The sequence below is a fragment of the Canis lupus genome, chromosome 5 (genome assembly GCF_011100685.1).
Source record: "Canis lupus familiaris isolate Mischka breed German Shepherd chromosome 5, alternate assembly UU_Cfam_GSD_1.0, whole genome shotgun sequence".
NCBI classification, from domain to species: Eukaryota; Metazoa; Chordata; class Mammalia; order Carnivora; family Canidae; genus Canis; species Canis lupus.
In genome coordinates, this window is record NC_049226.1 from 78,152,823 (window position 1) to 78,172,596 (window position 19,774).

General features: G+C 39.7%; 1 protein-coding gene across 2 annotated transcripts in view; it reads right to left on the reverse strand.

Annotated features, from left to right (window-relative positions):
* Window positions 1-17,885, reverse strand: part of AP1G1 (adaptor related protein complex 1 subunit gamma 1) — a 79,278-nt gene extending 61,393 nt beyond the window's left edge. For both annotated transcript variants that reach the window (XM_038538430.1, XM_038538429.1), the window contains exon 1: window positions 17,530-17,885. The gene's annotated coding sequence lies outside the window, so the exon portion shown is untranslated. The remainder of the gene's footprint in view (window positions 1-17,529) is intronic.
* Window positions 17,886-19,774: the final 1,889 nt, after the last annotated feature.

Here is a 19,774-nt window from a genome sequence, read left to right on the forward strand (position 1 = left end):
AAAAATAGAAATCAATGAAATTAAAAACAGAAATTAGGTCAAGTCAATGAAAGCAAAAGTCAGTTATTTGAGAAGACTAAATTGATAAACCTCTGGTTACATGATAAAAGATAAACAACACTAATTACTAGTATCAGTAATGAAAATGGTATCACCACAAACATTAAAAAGATAATTAGGTGATACTATAAACAATGCACATCACAACTGGACATACATATCATACATATGCAAAAAACCCTGAACCTCAACCTAAATCTCACACCTTATACAAGTATTAACTCAAAATGGAGCATAGCTCAAAATGTAAAACATACAACTATAAAATTGTTAGAAGATAACAGGAGAAAATCTTCATGACCTGGGGTTGTGCAGAGTTTTTGGTCATTATATCAAAGTCATACCCATAAAAGAAAAAATTATACAACTAGACTTCATAAAAATTACAAACTTTGGTGCTATGAAAAACATTGTTAAGAAAATGGAAAGATAAGCTACAGACTGGGATATTTGCAAATTGCATATCCAACAAAGGACTTGGAACCAGAGTATAAAAAGGAACCCTCAAAACACAGCAGTTAAACCCAATTTTTAAAAATATGCCTTAAGGGACGCCTGGGTGGCTCAGCAGTTGAGCATCTGCCTTTGACTCAGGGCGTTATCCTGGAGTCCTGGGATGGAGTCCCACATCTCCCTCTGCCTGTGTCTCTGCCTCTCTCTCTGTCTCTCATGAATAAATAAAATCTTTAAAAAATAAAAGTAAATAAAAATTAAAATATGCCTTAAGGGGCACCTGGGTGGCTCAGTCAGTTAAGCATCTGCCTTTGGTTCAAGTCATGATCGCAGGGTCCTGGGATCAAGCCCTACAACTGGGCTCCCTGATCAGCAAAGCCTGCTTCTCCCATTTCCTCTGCTATCCCTCTGCTTGTGCTAAATAAGTAAATAAATAAATAAAGCACTAAGGTTTAAGAATCTTGAATTCAGAAAGCAGTACAATCAAAGTCTTTCATCAAGAAAACGAAAAAAAAGTTTAACAAGTTCAGGGTTTAACAGTGCAGGGTCAACTAACTACAGCCAACAGAGAAGACAGTATCATAAATGATACCAACATAAGCATCATTTATATCCATTTCAAAGGGAAGAGGAAGAATGTAAAAAAATATGGAAGTGAGCTTCATGCATCTCTTTTTTTCCTCCTTATTCAGTTCAATTCATCACACTATTCCATAGATGACCTAAATAAAAGGGAAACACACCAAAAAGTTGCCAACCACTCATTCAACAAATATTTGCTAAGCCTTCTCTATGTCAAGCATTTCAATAAATGCTGGCAACTGCCAAAGTCATGATCCCTACCCTTAAGAACTCAAAATTCTAGGAAGGAAAACAGATTTTTACAATTCCAGCATTATAAAAAAGTAGCAAAAACTTCCTTTGCTGACCAATGACAGAACATTTTATTTATAGGTAAACTAAGGCTCACTGCTGAGCACCCCCCATCACAGGAAATTGTCACCACGCAGGAGTGGAGGGCCTACTGCTCTCCATTCATCCCATTTTCCAAGGAAAAGTCCGTACTTTTATCTCCCGGTTTCAGTTTTCCAAAATAATGTGTGGGGCAAATAAACATGTCTAAGGGCACCATTTTGTCATTTCCAGTATAAGAGATGGAGTGACTCTCTAGGGTGAATGTGGGGGAGGGGGACTGATGCCACAGTGGACATCTGGACAGTCACTCAAGGGAGCAGCTGATGGGAGCAAAGGCGGTGGTATCTCTAGCTAATACTAAAAATAAAAAGACATGATTCACCTAGTTACCTGCAGAAATGAACACACAAGCAGAATTGCCCAATTAAAAAGGAAAGTGACCATGACAGAAACCCACTTATTATTTACTGAAGGCAAAAACTTCATTTAAAACTGTGATTTCCTGTTTTATTTGCTATTCACTTTTCCATTTTTAACTCCCACAAGTTCTTATACTGTCATATTTGCCAGCATTAAAAAACAAAAAACATTAAAGAGCACATGGTCTGCTCTTTAATGTCCTGTAACTGCTGTTGCAACTTTTGCACATCAGCATTGACATTGGTATTATCCTTGTCCTTTTGGAACACTGGAATATTTCCACTTGAGATGTCATCAGTGGCATCTTCTGAACTTTTTCCTCCACAACACATAATGAAAGCACTCTTCGTTCAACTACTGCCCGACACTGCACACACTTTTTCATCAGGCTAGCACAGTTCTCACAAGCACATGTGTCCACAAGGTTGAAAAGTGTGTGTCATGACCAAACTAATTCAATATATTTAGAAATTTTTTCTTTTGCAAAATTAAGTGCCTTCTGGATCAGCCCAACAACTCCAAAATCCCACATAGGAAGAGATGTGTAGTGTAGTGCTAGTCCACAATTTCTCATCCAAAATCCTTAAAAACATAACTCAGAATTTTCTGAATTTTAGAAAGGTAATGCAGTGCATATTGTAGGTCATAATGTCTGAGGCAACAGTTCCATTATCAAACACTCTTTCTGCAACAACATATATGAACATTCACACCAAATGAGAAAAATAAATACTACAGCCTCATGTTTAGTCACGACAGATTTTTAACACCAAAAGAATTCTGAAGAACGCCTGGGTTTTTGTTTTTGTTTAATTTCAGAAACTGAGTTAAAGGATTGTAGAGCCTTACCCTTATCCAATGACCCTAATCATTGTTTAAAATGATGACCCTGGAGTAAAATTACCTGAGTTTGAATCTCAGCTCTACCACTTATCAGCTGTGTGTCCTGAGCAAATGACTTTAACATCCCAGAGCTTCAATTTCCTCATCTGTAAAATGGGGAGAGTACCTACCTCAAAGGATTGCTACCAGAATTAAATGAGAATACATGTAAAATTCTTATAGCACAGTGCTACACACATAGAATCCACTAAACAAATATTGGCCATAATTGCTGGCTATCCTTGAATAAATTAATCTTGAGCAAAAGTAAGTTACAGGAAAATACAGTACTTGTATTTCATCAAGGTTTAATATGTGTAAAAGAATCGTTCTTGGGATCCCTGGGTGGCGCAGAGGTTTGGCGCCTGCCTTTGGCCCAGGGCGCGATCCTGGAGACCCTAGATCGAATCCCACGTCAGGCTCCCGGTGCATGGAGCCTGCTTCTCCCTCTGCCTGTGTCTCTGCCTCTCTCTCTCTCTCTCTCTCTCTGTGACTATCATAAATAAATAAAAATTAAAAAAAAAAAAAAGAATCGTTCTTTAGAGATACAAAAATGCATGAAGAGAATAAGAACATCCATGTGAAATACAAAGATCAACACAGAGGCACACTGGGGAGAGGGGAATATGATGAAGAACAGAGTACTACACAGGAGGCTTCAACCATATTGGTGATGCTTTATTTCTGACACTAGGTTGTGGGTAAATTGAGTATATATCATTATTCTCTCCATATACTTTATGTGTGAAGTGTTTCATATTAAAAATTAAATTCAAACATATCTTATATATGTAAGTGAATGCCATAGACCACATACATAATCTGGAAAACAAAACCTACTTGCTCTTATTACAATGTTGAGGATTTCTTTACTTTTTAAGAGTTTTTACTTGCCTTTCAAAATACTCAAAACCTGTAAGATTCCTTAAAATACAACCTTTTAGGGGCACTTGGGTGGCTCAGTCGGTTAAGCATCTACCTTCAACTCAGGTCATGATCCCAGGGTCCTGGAATAGAGACCCACATCAGGCTCCCTGCTCCTCAGGGAGCCTGCTTCTCCCTCTCCCACTCCCCCTGCTTGTGCTCTGTCAAATAAATAAATAAAATCTTAAAAAAAAAAAATACAACAGCTTAAATATCTATTATTAGTAACAACTATCCTTTTAAAAAAAAATAAGGCATGAGTATGGTGTATACTGATGACTCAGCTAAAAAGGACATAGCTGAGAATCCAAAACATATTTTTATAAACTTCATGAAGCATTACAGAGAGCATCACATCAACATACTAAAACATCTACTTTACTCTATTTGCAGGCTCCATTTTTTTTTTTTTTTTTAAGATTTTATTATCTACTCATGAGAGACACACAGAGAGAAAGAGGCAGAGGGAGAAGCAGGCTCCACGCAGGGAGGGACTCAATCCTAGGTTTCCAGGATCACGCCCTGAGCAGAAGGCGGCACCAAAATGCTGAGCCACCTGGGCTGCCCTGCAGACTCTAATTTACAAATTAAAAAACTGGAGGGGAAATAACGGAGGGTGGGGACGAGGAGACAGGCTGTTTTAGGGAAGAACACTGACAGTCATCAAAATGTCATCTAACAATAAGAAACAGAATTAACAAAGCAAACAAAACCCATATATAGCAGAAACAAGTATACAAACAACATACCAGCAAGATTAATATATTCTACAGATTTGATATACAACACTGACCCTAGAGACAACAGTACTGTATCGTGCAACTAAAAATTTGTCAAGAGTAGAAATCTACTTGTATTCCTACCACAATTTTTAAAAGTTTGTGCCCTTTAAATCATAGATTTTTATTTTATAAAAATGTTTAAATGATTAATCAAAAAGAAAACAATCAAATCACTGATAATCTCTACCTTTGAGTTCCATAATCTTAAATTATAATTTTTTTTTTACAAATCCAAAATTAAAGTCTTTATCTTAAATACACACACAGAGCATAGTAACCTGAGCTTATTTAGTGTACTAGCAAAAAGCATTTGACACTCCCTAAAATCTTAAGAGTTTTAAACAACAAAGAGTACCATAATTAGTTTTTATAAGACCCTGATTACCAAGAAATGGTTCCAGAACATCAACATTTAACATTTAATGCAAAGGATAGAAAACCCTGAATATAAAATTGTACCCTAACATCAAACTACATACATTTTGTGCATTCCTGCATTTATGTATATATTATATATAATTTATAATCCAATCCATAATGCATTTACAATCCAATTATAGGCATTTTATAAATACTGTGCATACCTCAATAAGGCGGTTTTTAAAAATTAAAATGACAATTACATGAAAACAAAAACTGTACTTATGGAACAACCAATTTCTAAAAATTACATAGTTCAGAAACTGTTTGCTCTTATTAATTACCTGACCCATCCAAGTCTGAGAAAGATATGTTCAAGTCTACCACTATAGGGATGCCTAAGTGGCTCAGTCAGTTAAGCATCTGCCTTCAGCCCTGGTCATGGTCCTAAGGTCCTGGGATCAAGCCCTACGTCCAGCTCCCTGCTCAATGGGGAGCCCGCTTCTCCCTCTCCCTCTGCCCCACCCCCGCTCGCACACTCTCCCAAGCCCTCTTAATTAAATAAATAAAATCTTCAAAAAAAAAATAAATAAATAAGGGTTCCTTGGTGGCTCAGTCAGTTAAGCGTCTGCCTTCAGCTCAGGTCACAATCTCAGGTCCTGGGATCGAGCCTCGCACGGGGCTCCCTGCTCAGTGGGGAGTCTGCTTCTCCCTCTCCCTCTGCCCCCCGGGCCCTGTCGTGCTCTCTCCCTCTGTCAAATAAGCAAATCTTTTTTTTAAAAAATTTTTAATTAAAAAAATAAAGCCTACTACTACAATTGTGGTTCTGTCCATTTCTCCTTTTATATTTATTCACATTCAGCATTTCAATAGTTTTATTCAATCCCTAAGTGTCCCTGTTTTATTTTTTTTTTAAAGCTCTGGGTTTATTTATTTATTTTTTAAATATTTTATTTATTCATGAGAGACACACACACACACACAGAGGCAGAGACAGGCAGAGGGAGAAGCAGGCTCCACGGAAGGAGCCCGATGTGGGACTCGATCCCGGGTCTCCAGGATCACACCCTGGGCTGCAGGCAGCGCTAAACTGCTGCGCCACCAGGGCTGCCTGCCCCCTCTGTTTTATATTTACATGGCTTGTACACTTCATAAAAAGAAGACATCCTTTTTTGTCCCAAAATACTTACTAGGGCAAGGATGGAAAAGGAATACAGAACAATTAAAATTTTGACTTGTTAAGATACAGAGATTATGGATAAGTGTATTTATTTCATCAATGGTTATCTGATAAATAATCCTGATCAGTTAAAGAGATGTGTGTGGTACCTGAGTGGGTCAGTTGGTTGTGTCCAACTCTTTTGAAAGTTTTTATTTATTTGAGAGAGAGAGAGAGACAGCAGAAGAGCACAAGCAGGGGAGCAGCAGAGGAAAAGGGAGGAGAAGAAGCAGGCTCCGCATAGAGCAGGGAGCCCAATGTAGGGCTGATACCAGGACTCTGGGATCATGACCTGAGCCAAAGGCAAACACCCAACCTACTGAGCCACCCAGGTACCACACCAATCTCTTTGATAAAGATTTTCCTCATACTGCAGTACTAATCTCAGGCCATGAATTACCTTTTTTTTTTTTCTTAGAAATGTGTATTTTTCCCACTCAAATATAAACTCCTAAAGGCCAGATCCTTGTTAGTCTTATTACTCTTGTATTCCCCTTATGTAAGGCTAGGAACTTGATAAATACTGTATTTAACTGAATTCTAAATGCTAGAAGAGTTTTAGATAAAATACCCTTGTCCTTTCCAAAGCAAACAAAGTAAAGGCGCACTGGCTACTTACCAACGGCCATGGGAAAGGCATCAGGCCTCAATCCAGTCCTAGATTCTACCCTGCTCAGTTAACTTTCTACTATTGAGCTCATACTACCTGGATGTGAGCTCTGAACCACTGACAGCCCAGTTAAGAACATATAACCAAAAAGCTGGGGCTCTTGCTGTATGATGTCCTTCCTCCCCTAAACCTGAAGCTATGTGAGATCTAATCTAAAAAGAAACCCTAAATTAAAAGCAATTTCTCAATATTAAAATTTCCTCCTTTTCTATCACAAAATCTATACTTGAAGTGTTTCTTGCTAAACAATGAGATTCAAGAAACTAGATTTCAATTAACTTTGCCAGTGATTACTGTCTAACATCCAGTCACAGATGTAAGTATGGCTAAGAACACTCAAGGGACGTAAGTTAACACTAGGCAAACCCTCCAAAAGAAGTTACTGCACTCTCTCACCCACATTCTCCACAAGGCCATTTTTTTTTTCAAATTAATAACAGCAGTGCCTTTATTTTGTAAAAGATCTTATTTGTTCATATAGAGGAAAGGAGAGGGACAAACAGACTCCCAGCTGAGCACAAAGCCAGGTGCAGGGCGCAGGGCTTGATAGCACGACTCTTGAGACCATGACCTGAGCCAAAATCAAGAGTCAGAGGCTTAACCGACTGAGCCACCCAGGCTCCCCTCTCCACATGGCCATATTTTTTAGATTATGCTCCATACAGAAGCCCTATTTCAGATTTTTATTCCATGTATCTGAATTGCTTTAATGCATTTACAACTTACAAAACACTAAAACCGAAAGAGTAAAGCTTACACCAAACTGACCCACAGTATTAAAAGCTTTGATCAGACCTTTACTTTCCAATATATCTTATAGATACCAGCTGTCATTAATCTGACTTAGGTTCTTTTCACCGTCTTTGTGGATTTTTTTTCTTTTTTTGGGGGGAGGGGGGCAGTACACATGTATCTTCCCTGTATGAAGAAATGTGCTTAGAGAAGGGAAATGTTCTACAGAGTGAAGAAAAAGGGAGAGTGCTGTTAATACATCACTGTTTGAAAAAGAGAGATTAAATCTGAGGATAAGTATTTTGGTCACTGCAGAGGTAAACACCATTGTGGAACAGGGATAGTTCTTTCATCAGGGCCTACAGAAATGAATCATTCAAGACCATTCAACTTTATATGCTGTGGCTTCAGGCTCATAATCCAACTTTGTCATTATCAATTGTCTTCCCAAGTATCTTGTCTCCCAAATTCCTCCACACAAGGAAAGAGGTGACCTGGAAATCAGACAGGTAATTCAGAAGAAAAGCATAGCCCCTTGGAAATTACAACACTGTTATTCTAGTTCACACATCAGTGAGTTTGATTAGGCTAAATCATCCCTAGATGTAATACTAAAATGGAATTTTTCCATCTCCAAGGCTAAGCAACAGGCTGTGAAATGTGTGACCACATCAAGATACCACCACACCCTGTCTAGGCAGCCAGCTGGCATTCTTCTAAGAAGTCTTAAGCTCAATTCTCCCTAAAATGCGAGGGTAATTACAAGAATCTTCTTTTAAAAGTATCCATAACCAAAATTCACTGAAACTGAGAATTAAAAAAAAAAAAAAAAAAAAAAACAGATGTATATAAATGCAAATATGCCTTCTGAACAGTTCAATGGCATAAAGATGCAGAATATAAAGGCCAAATAAGGGGTGCCTGAGTGGTTCAGTCGGTTAGGTGGCTGACTCTTAATTTCAGTTCACCAGTCGGTTAGGTGGCTGACTCTTAATTTCAGTTCACGTCATGATCTCAGGGTCCTGGGATCACACTTTACATCAGGCTCCACACTCAGCAGGGAGTTTACTTGAGAATTCTCTCTCTCCCTCTCCCTCCGCTCCTCCTCCTCTCACGTGTGTGCAATCTAAATAATTTTTTTTAAAAATGCCAAATAAACAAGGATAAACACAATCAGTATCTAATTTGACACTAATAAAAAGCAATATTCCACTCTCATCCCTAATACTATTAGCAAAAACGTCCTAAGGAGCCCACAATTATGAACAATTGTAACAAAATTTTCAAAACAAAAATTTTGTTTTTAAAGCTATGCCCCAAAGGATATAACAAATAAATGTTAAGGGAGATAGACTATCTGTGCCTTGTATAAATACAGATGCCTTTTAAAGTTCTATATATTTTCTGCTACCTTTTAAGTAGCAAACATTTATTTGAGCTATAAATCTTGATTTAAAAATTCAAAAAAGGTAATATAATTCAATAATGGATTAGAAAGGAAAACTATGAACTTTCCAAATAACAAGACAGCATTCATCCTGAAAGGACACTTTTACCTAATGGCATTTTCTCCAGGATGACATTAGAAAGTTTATTAGAAAGTTACAAGAAAATGATTTCATATTAAGATAATAAAGTTTCCCTAGCATATTCTTCATAAATCCAAGTTATGTTAGTTCTGGATACCAAGAAAGGAAGGGAGGGGGATCAGGTCCAAAATTAAATATCCATTTTTTTTAATTTAATTTTATTTATTTATTCATGAGAGACACACAGAGAGAGGCAGAGACATAGGCAGAGGGAGAAGCAGGCTCCCTGCAGAGAGCCTGATGTGGGACTCGATCCCAAGACTCCAGGATCACACCCTGAGCCAAAGGCAGATGCTCAACTGCTGAGCCACCCAGGCATCCCTAAAGATCCATTTTTAACCCACGTTTCTGACATCAGTTAGAAATAGAGGAGGAAGGGCCACAGGTCTCAGTCCATTAAGCATCGAACTCTTGATTTCAGATCAGCTCATGATCTCGGGGTTGTGAGGTCAAGCCCCATGTTGGGCTCCACACTGGGCAGGAGTCTGCATAAGATTCTCTCCGAAAGAAGAGAGAGAGAGGGAGGGAGAAAGAGGGGAAGTGAGGAGCTGAGGGAGAGAGGGAAAAAGAGAAAGAAAGAAATTAAGAAGAAAGAAAAAAGAAAGAAGAAATAGGGGCACCTGGGTGGGGCTCAGTGGCTGAACGGCTGCCTTCAGCTCAGGGTGTGATCTCGGAGTCCTGGGATTGAGTCCCACATTAGGGTCCCCAAGAGGAGCCTGCTTCTCCCTCTGCCTCTCTGTGTGTCTCTTATGCATAAGTAAAATCTTGAAAAGAAAGAAGAAATAGAGGAGGAAAAGTCCCATTTACAATAGTATCAAAAACTATAAAATACCTAGGAAGGCCTAAGAATTACATGAAAACTATTAAATTTATGAAACTTTTATTGAAGGACTTAAAACTGAAAAAGGACCTGAATAAATGGAAATTAATCATAAGGAAAAATTAAGATAATTAAAAATATCAGGCCTCTCAAAATTAATATATGAATGTAGTGCAATTCCAAACAGTGGGCTTTTTCTGAGGTTTTCTGAACCCAATAGAATTATTTTCAATCAGGCAGCTCAGGTGGCTCAGCAGGCTCAGCAGTTTAACACCACCTTTGGCCCAGGGTGTGATCCTCGAGACCCGGGATTGAGTCCCACGTCGGGCTCACTGCATGGAGCCTGCTTCTCTCTCTGCCTGTGTCTCTGCCTCTCTCTCTCTCTCTGTGTGCCTCTCATGAATAAATTTAAAAAAAAAAAGAATTATTTTCAATCAATAGATATAAAAATGAATGTTTAAGACCGTCAAGAAAATGAAAAATGGCAGTGATAGGAGCTTTTCTTAACAGAGTGCAACTTTTTACAAAGTTATCACACTCAAAAAAGTAAAATAATAGTACAGAGAAAAAAAGAACCAGAAATGGAGCAAACATATATGGAAACAACATATAAGATGGCATTTAATTGGGGCACCTCATTGGCTCAGTCAATTAAGCATCTGCCTTTGGCTCAGGTCATCATCTCAAGATCCTGGGGTCAAGCCCCCACATCAAGCTCCCTGCTCAGTGGGAAGTCTGCTTGTGCCTCTCCTGCTACCCCTCTTTCTGTATATGCTATCTCTATCTCTCAGATAAATATTGTTTTTAAAAGACGGCCTTTAATTCACTGAGGAAAGGAAGATTTGTTTAATCCTCATGTAGCTGGCTCTCTCTACAAAGCAAAACCATAAAAGACCCACTGCTTTTTATCATATAAAAGTTAATTTCAGATGAATAAATACAGGTGTCATACAACAAAGAATATACCAAAAGGTGTTCCTAGAAGATAAAGGAGACAAACCACGTAAAAGAAAAATGAACTAAGGACATGAACAGAAGATTTTCTTTTTTTTTAATTTTTATTTATTTATGATAGTCACAGAGAGAGAAAGAGAAAGAGGCAGAGACACAGGCAGAGGGAGAAGCAGGCTCCATGCACCGGGAGCCCGACGTGGGATTCGATCCCGGGTCTCCAGAATCGCGCCCTGGGCCAAAGGCAGGCACCAAACCGCTGCGCCACCCAGGGATCCCGAACAGAAGATTTTCAATAAAGGAAATCCAAACAGCAAAAACCACAATAAAAAAGGCTAGCTCCAATAATGGCCAGGAAAATTAAGACAAACTGAAAGAGGATTCATCATCTAGCAGACCACTAAAAATTATTTACATCTAATGATATGATGATACAGAAAACCCACTATTAGTGGAGGTGGACACTACTTAAAGTAGGTGACAACCTACTTAAAGAATAATATGGCAATAAAAACATTTCAGGGAAAAAAAAAAAAAACATTTCAGGGACACCTGAGTGGGTCAGCATCTGCCTTCAGCTCAGGGCATTATCCTGGAGCCCTGGGATCGAGTCCCGCATCAGGCTCCCCACATGGAGCCTGCTTCTCCCTCAGCCTATGTCTCTGCTTCTCTCTCTTGGTCTTAAAAATAAAAATAAAATAAAATCTTTAAAAAAAAAAATTTCAAGTATATTTCCTTTAACCCAGAAATCCCACCCACTTTGGAGAATCTAATATGTAGAAATTAAAAAGCAGCAAATAAGGTAACATGTACAAGGATGTTTACTGTATCACTGTTTATATTAACAAAATCTTAAAACAATCTAAATGTTCATAAGAAAGTAACTGAATAGGAGCCCCTGGGGGGCTCAGTCAGTTAAGTCTCAGAATCCTTTTCAGTGCAGATCATGATCCCAGGGTCCTGGGATCAAGTCCCACATTGGGCTCCACACTCATCTAGGAGTTTGCTTGAGAATTCTGTCTTCTGTCTTTCCTCCCCCTACCCCACTCCCCATACCTCCTCTCTAAAAATAAATAAATCTTTAAAAAAAAAAAAAAGGAACTGAATAAATTACATATAGTACACATCCATGCTGAGACATAATAGAGATGTTTAAAAAACAAGATCTAATTATATTTACTGACCAGGATGTGTTAAGAAAAGCTTATTACAGAGGCGCCTGGGTGGCTCTGTTGGTTAAGCATCTGCCTTTGGCTCATCCTGGGATCGAGCCCCAAGTTCATCTCCCTGCTCAGCCGGGAGTCGCCTTCTCCTTCTCCCTCTGCCCCTCAACACCTCTCATGCTCTCTCAAATAAATAAAATATTTAAAAATAAATAAAAATAAATAAAAGCTTGTTACAAAGTAAAATAAGAAGTATGATCTCCCTTATGTATGTGCATATTTGTGTTACTATATACAACACTTGACCAAACATGGGAGAGAAACACTGAAGTATACCCATAACCTGGTAAAATGGCTAGGAAGTAACAATGAAGAGATTGAGAGAAATTAATAGCTCTAAATGTTTTTAGATTTTTTAGCACTATATAAAAGTTTATAATTCAAACAGGAGGAGAGAAAATAACAAATCATTGAACTGTATCAACCAATTTTCATTCACGGGGGGGGGAGTAAGTTGAGACTGAAGTTCTCAACTTACTATCAGTTTCTTTACCATAATGAATTAGATATTCAAAAGAAAGGGATAGGGAAAAGAGTGATTTTTTTTTTTAATTTCTTTGCTGCCACTTGAAACTTTTGCAAAACAAAGAGTCCGAGTAAATCACAAAGAGAAAAAAGAATGATGCCAATTTCAAAGTTAAACATCTATAATATTTCCAAGGACAAAGACACAAGGTTTTATGTTTTCTAAATCTGAAAATAAACTTCCCTGACATCAACTCTGCACTTCACAAGTAAATGACTTGCAGTAGCTTGTCATAGCTCAAGATCCTGACTGCTATTGGCTCTGGTACCAACCAATTGTCATATACCTGAGTACCTGAATATTTTCCCCATATTATTTTCATTCATATCATCTATTCCATGGAGTAGATAAGGGCCAGGCACTGTGCTATGTACTACGGATGTCAAAATGAAATAGTCTTTATCCTCTGAAAGTTCAAGGAAAAGTAGACAATTCAAGTACTTTAAAGAAAATGGTACACCCCTTTGCCTGGGGGTGAAGAGGAAGGAAGAACATGTTCACTAGGTAGAAGGGAAAAAAGAAAAGCATTCCAGGTATAGGCAGAACAGGTACAAAGAAAATGAAAGAACATGAAGTATTGGAAAAACAGTAAAAAGTTTAGTGTGCATAGAGGCGCCTGGCTGGCTCCACAGAGCATGTGATTCTTGATCTTGAGGTTGTTGAGTTCAAGCCCTACACTGGGTGGAAAGCTTACTTTAAAATTTTTTTAAATAAATAAATTTCAGTGTATGTAAATAAAAATAACAACTAAAAGCTAGTAAGCTACTTCCTTATTCCGCTTTCTTAAATATTCAACACATTTATTCTGCTTTTGCCATGGGATGTTTCTAAAGAAAATAAAAAGCTCAACTTCCACTGGTAGAAACAAACACACGTTTAAAAACCAGCAGCCCCGATGGCCCAGCAGTTTGGCGCTGCCTTCATCCCGGAGTACGATCCTGGAGACCTGGGATCAAGTCCCACATCAGGCTTCTTGCATGGAGCCTGCTTCTCCCTCTGCCTGTGTCTGTCTGTCTGTCTCTCTCTCTCTGTCATGAATAAATAGAATCTTTAAAAATAAAAAATAAAAAAAATCACATATCCAGTGTACTATCTGGGAAAAAAAAGCTCTTCTCACAACAGCTTACCTTCAATAAATCATACCCAAAACCTAGTTTCTACAAAAACTTTATTGTCACTTAGTTTCTCTATTCATCTCAAACCAATATTTTCAGCATATTTTAAAAGGATCGTGTTTTCAAAAATTTCAAAAAGTGGGAAGGACACCAAATCCTTTGTGCAGACTTTAAAAAGGAATTTTTAAAAATTACTTCCCTTTTCTTCAGCTTAAAACAGAATAATTTCCCAATAGTGAGGTTTAGTAAATAGCTTCACTAAAATGAGCTGTAAAAATACTAATAGAATTCCTTTTGGGTTGTACAACTATATGATCATTTACTAAAGCTAGCTCTTTTAACCCAATAGTGTACATCATCTATTTTGTCGGTCTCATTTTTAACTCAAAGATTTATAAGAAAAGGGGAGTGCAAAGATTTTACAGCCTCAAAGATCTAAGATCATGTCATTCTAATGTTTGCTCTTCCCAGAAGTCCATAACATTAACCTCAAGGCCAAACAAGCTGAAAAGCCTACAATGCTCAGTAAAACATAATCACAATCAGCTCCAACAAGAAAGCTGGAGTGAGCAAAGCAACTACCTATCAGGTTACACTTTGCTGCACTGTATCAACAGAGAAAGGAGGTAAAAACTACTTGCCTTTAAAATGTCTTCATTTATTTATAAAGTACAAAAGTCACATATGTTTCCATCATCTTTTTAAAAACTATGATTTTTTCCTTTGAAATCTATTTTTCATTGACAACATTTATCCCTTATCTTCTCTCTCCAATTGTGAGTAAGCCAAAAAAACAAAACCTCCAAGTACCTAGTGAAAAAGCATTTCTCGTGTCAACCATATTATCTTAAACCTTGTCCTTTTTTACACATAAAAAGTGTTAGTTAATGCTGACTCAAATGTAAAGTTTTGTTGTTGTTTCTTTTACTTCTGGACTCTTCAAACTTTGAAAAGAGATTATTGTAGTAACCAAAACTCATGCCAAATTAAGTGTTTTGAAAAAAAAAATTAAGTATTTTGTGTTACTCCTTCAGTGAAGGGGGAAAAAAAACTTACATGTATTTTCAAGAGAGAAATGAATGCCTTCACGGATATAAAATTTTCTATACAAAAAAAGCAAATGGGAAAATCCTAATACTTTTTGAAAAGGTACAATTCTGAAAACCTAGAAGCCAAGAAATATGAGAGCTTAGACAAATCTATATGTTCTCTTAGTTTTAAAAATAATTGTTAAATCTTATCCTGCATGAAAGAAACTGAATAAAAATAACAGAGATGAAAATGCCAAAATCAAGAACTCTAAACAATTCATAAGGCTGAGAATTAATTAATTTTAAAGACCAAAAATAGCTAAACAAGTAGTTGCAGTTTACAGAAAGGGAAAGTAATAGTTTTTAGAGTCTCTGAAGTTAAATCCAAGAGTTTTAAAGTTCTATTAGTTAAGTCCTGCTTTATACACAAAAGTTTTAAATCCTCATCAAATGCAAGTAAGAGGATTAAGCATTTTGAAAATCTGTTTTGGTATGTAGTTTCCTATTCTTTTTTTTTTTTAATTAAAAATAGTCTTTTGGAAAATATTCAACTTTTTCAGTATGTAAAGAGTTTTTATAAATCACAAAAAACTTGAGGGTGCCTGGGTAGCACAGCTGGTTGAGCTGAGCATCCAACTCTCGGTTTCAGCTCAGGTCGTGATCTCAGGGTTGTGAGTTCCAGCCCCAAGTTGGAGGTAGAGTTCACTAAAAAAATAAAATTAACTCTCAAATCTACAAGGAACAAGCAACTGCTCCCAGAAGAAAATGAATTGAGATTTCCTAAACAATAATGTTTCTTACAAGTATAATCCCACCACCTTAGACAAAATAGACATTCAAGTATGTGATTAATCAACAGTGCAATCAACAGCACTTTGCTTATAATTTGTAAGGCAAAAGGACACTCTCCAATTGAATGTAAACCACTTAAGAATGAACAACGTTTAACTACCAATAATTATAATACAAAATGAATGAGTTGAGTAACACCTGATATTTCTTCCAATAACCTTTTAAAAAATTTAACTCAGAAAAAAATATATATAGCTCAGAAATGAACATTTCAATAACTACATGGGGATACTTGGTAAATGAGTTAGGTATCCTATACACGTTCAGGGGTTCGACAGTTCCTTCAAACCAAAAGAGAAATTCCCTATCTCAAGAGTAAATACACAAATACTAACATACTTTTGAAAAGACTCTTTAAAACAAACAACAAGAACACTATTTACAATGAAAACATTCAGTCTTCTATTGAAACATCATATGACCAGTACAGGAATTTATCTACCTGATAAGAACAATGCACTTAGACATGGCTTAGAAGTATTAAAAGGTTTGATTCAAGTTATGTTTTTTTTCATTTTCCTCTTCACTCCCTACATCGAGTCCATCAAGTTACAAATTTAAATTTCAGCAGTCCCTATAGACTGTAATCTTAAATTATTTGTCTCTCGCAGATTTTAAAACCCAGGCTGCGATGAAATAGAGGGGATTCGATCACACTCGCCTAACTTAAAATGTAGGAAATAATCCGTGAATTAATGTGAAATGCTTTTTACTCAAGCACGCTACACTGCAAACTTACTTTAAGAACAGCATAAAAGTGGTGAGATTATGGACACCTGGAGAGCCTATATTTTTAAGCCAAAAGGTTAAGGGTATAGTCTGACAAGTATTATGGGGAACAGTAGAAGCGAACATTTAAAATTCAACGAGCTCCCCCCCAAAAAAGAAAAAAATCCCACACACGAGGTCTACCTAAGTATTTTTAAGAATCAGCAAAGATCACTGCCGTACGAAACACCTGCAAGTTGAGATCACAAAGAAATCTTCCGTCCTCTCTTCTGTTAACTAATCGCGACAGGAGCCAAAAAAAAAAAAAGTTACTTCCCTTACTACGGAGGTCGGATTAAGATCCTTCCTTCTCAGGCAATTTCCCTGCCCCGGGACATACAACACCAAGACAAGTACAGAAGTGTCAATAAACACCCCCCCCCCCCCCCCAAAAAAGCCAACTGTTCAGCACAGGAAGAGAATTCACAAATGAGAGAAACCTCTGACAGCCTTCTCCCTACCCCTCCCCAAAAGCCATTCAATCAGCTTTAAAACTGCTCAAGTGTGCTCCGAGCGAACGGCCCGATGGACCGCCTTCATCAAACCCTAACAAGGAAACAGAAGCAATCGTCCCGACTCGTCCAGACAGTCGAGAAGATAGAATTAGTAGGAACTGACGTCCGCAGGGTCAGGGCTTTGCGAGAAGGCTAAGCAGTGGGACTCGCGGGTGAGTTCGGGAGTTGGGGAGGGACCCTGAAAATCGGGAAAGAAGTTGGTGGGAAGGTTAGGGAGAGGCGAGGCCGACGTCCGGTTCCGAGGGGCCGGCACTGCGGGGCAGACAGCGACTAACGGAGCCTCTGAAAGACCTTTGGAGAGTTCTACGAAAGACCTGACCCGAGTGCAAGACACGAGAACGCTGATACGTAGCTCGGAGACGACACGCGGGGGTGGGACCCGCCCCGCTAACCCCGGGCTCCCTGAACGAGCCCTCAAGAGAGGATCGAAGCCCGAGAAAGTCGATGGGTCCAGAGGAGGCCCGCACCGGCCGGGCAGCGCCACGACTCCGAACGCAGCCGCGCGGGGAGCCTCCGGGTCCGAGGCCTCGGGTCGGCCCTCAAGAAGTCGGAGCAGCCCCTGGGACTCCGCGCCCCTCCTGGGCCAGCCTCTGTCCTCTCTTCTCGCCCCCTGAAGCCGAGGACCGGACCCCCGGTGTTGACAGGAAGCTTCCGGCCGAGCGCTCCCAGCAGGCGCGGGGCAAAAGAAGCAATATGTTCGTAGCGCCGCGAGTGACACTCACCGGCCCGAAACCTCGAATGAAACCAGCAGCTCCGGGGGCGGCGGCAGCAGTGGCAGCAGGAACCGAACATCCAAAATGGCGGCTCCCTCGGCCTCACCACCGCTACTGCAGGCGGAAGGATCCTCTTAGGAAGCGGGGAGTTTCTAACTAACTTCACGCAGTACTGCAGAAACTTGGGTCTCTATCCCCCTCTCCTTGTCGATTCCGTGTTCCCTAGCTGCAACTTCTTCTACCTCCCCTCTCCTATTAACCAAGAACTCGGACCCCGCCGAGGACTATTTGCCAAGGAGGAGGTGACTGCTCCTAGCAGAGCGACGCAAAGCGTAGCAAGGTACGGGGCGGTCACTGATGACGAGAGACGCTGCTGCCGAGTCACCGCTGCGAAGAGTCTGAGCGAGAAAGATCCGGCTGACCCTGGAAGGCCTCCGAACATTGGTTCCGCTGGCGGGGGGAGGAGCAGGCCGAGCTACCAGGAAGCGGCGGGGGCCACCGAAAGGGGGCGGGACTACCGCGGAGGAAGTGGGCGGGGCGAGGCGAGGCAGGTGGGGGGCGGGGACTTAATACACAAATAGCCCAAACTGCTGCCTCCGGTGTTTTCAGACCTCACCTTTCTAACTTCAGGGACACGCCCCACGTGGTATTGGCTTCCATACTTGTGTGGTATCTCTGCAAAGTATCTTATAAAAAGAGCTAGAGGATGATACAGAAGAATGGATTCCAGACCCAGTACCAGCCCTCAACCTCCTGTATTGGACAAGTCATTGAATCTCTCGGGACTTCAGCTTCCTCGTACGTAAACACAAAGGACTTGGACTAGTGATCGTTGTTAGAACCCTTCCAGACTGGGCTTTTCTCACTGTGTCTCCATCAGCTAAGGACCTGAGCCAGAGAGAGTCTACCCAGACCGTTCCTGGCTTGAAAAATAATTACTAACACCTGACACAAGTATGTTCCACGTGAACTTGATTATCTTAGCCCACTGAAGGGAAAGGTGACTTACCTAAACTAAAATCCTTCAGGTAGATTGGCAGTAAAGTTGTCCTGGAAGTGAATAAAGCACAGCACCTGGCTAGATGCCAAAAAGAACCCGACTAACCATAAATCTGGAGTTTAGGACCTGTCAGAGACAGGAGGTTGCCCTCTCTTCCTTCGACAAGCCCTTTCATGCAGAGATTTCAAAACATTTTCCAGAAATTGAACTGAGGAGGTCCGCCTGTACAGTTTTACTCCTTAACTACTAGGATTTAAAAAGTGACTGGAAACAAAGCCCTGGGGGCGTGATGGTAGTAATTATCACTTTTTTATTATCAAATATTCATATCATACTTTTTATAAAAGCATCTTCCTTGTGTAATCTAATTTGACCCTCCCACCAATTCTTGTTTGACTCAGACTAAACAAGCATAACGAACTTAGTTTCACAAGTAAGGAGATTGAGAGTCACAAACTATTGCTTACTGCAAGACCCTCCTTCTCCCCTCCCACATTGGGATTCTGCTGTTCAGTGCCACCTCCTGAATTAGAAAAGGTACACACCTACCCACCCACCCTCACACTCACACTCAGGGGGGAATCAGCCCAGATGGAAATGATCTGAGGAACAGAATGCTTATGGAATTCAGTTGCCTCCTACCCTGTAGTGCACTACTGTCCAATGCAGCCTTGGATCACGCAACTACTAAGCAGTAGCATAGAACTAGAACATGATGGGACACCTGGGAGGTTCAGTGGTTGAGCATCTGCCATTGGCTCAGATGGTGATCCTGGGGTCCTGGGATTGAGTCCTACATCCCGCTGCCTGCATGGAGCCTGCTTCTCCCTCTGCCTATGTCTCTGCCTCTCTCTCTGTCTCTCATGAATAAATAAATAAAATCTTTAAAATAAAAAAAAAAAAAAACAAGAACATGGGCAGCCCTGGTGGCGCAGCGGTTTGGCGCCGCCTGTAGCCTGGGGTGTGATCCTGGAGACCCGGGATCGAGTCCCACGTCGGGCTCCCTGCATGGAGCCTGCTTCTCCCTCTGCCTGTGTCTCTGCCTCTCTCTCTCTCTCTCTTTCTCTCATGAATAAATTAAAAATCTTAAAAAAAAAAAAAAAACAGCTTGGGGCTCCCATGAGAATAAGGAGTTTGCAGGTTGCAAAGTAGTTGAAATATTTTGTTTGCAACATCACAGAAATTTGCTCAGAGGTTTAATTCGTGTTTGCCACTGCAAACCACAAAAGAAAAATTATCTTCTTAAGAAAGAGG